The sequence below is a fragment of the Frankliniella occidentalis genome, unplaced genomic scaffold, assembly GCF_000697945.3.
Source record: "Frankliniella occidentalis isolate FOCC.00 unplaced genomic scaffold, Focc_3.1 Scaffold357, whole genome shotgun sequence".
In the NCBI taxonomy this organism is placed as follows: domain Eukaryota; kingdom Metazoa; phylum Arthropoda; class Insecta; order Thysanoptera; family Thripidae; genus Frankliniella; species Frankliniella occidentalis.
The window spans coordinates 24,185-24,533 of NW_026267480.1; positions in this window are offsets into that span (position 1 = coordinate 24,185).

Sequence of the window (349 nt, forward strand, 5' to 3'; positions counted from 1 at the left end):
CGAAAAAACATTAATTTTGATTAGTTTTGAATTATTCTCGAATTTTTATCATTAAAATTATGTTGAAAAATGATGCCTTGGAATAAGAACAGCCTATCATATGCCAATTTTTAACCTTTTCCCCTAGATATCCCCATGAGAACGTCTAGAAGCAGTTGTGCCGCTCCTTAGTTTAATATTGAGGATGAATGAAGGGGGATGTATTTGTCCAAGTGAGCAAGAATTTGCATTGATTTCCCCCTCTGTGACAATCTCATTGATTATTCAGTTTCTTCCTTAATTTAAATTCAGGGTAAAAACAAATCGAAAAGAATACTACTTGATTTGTCACTACTTTATTCTGACTTCT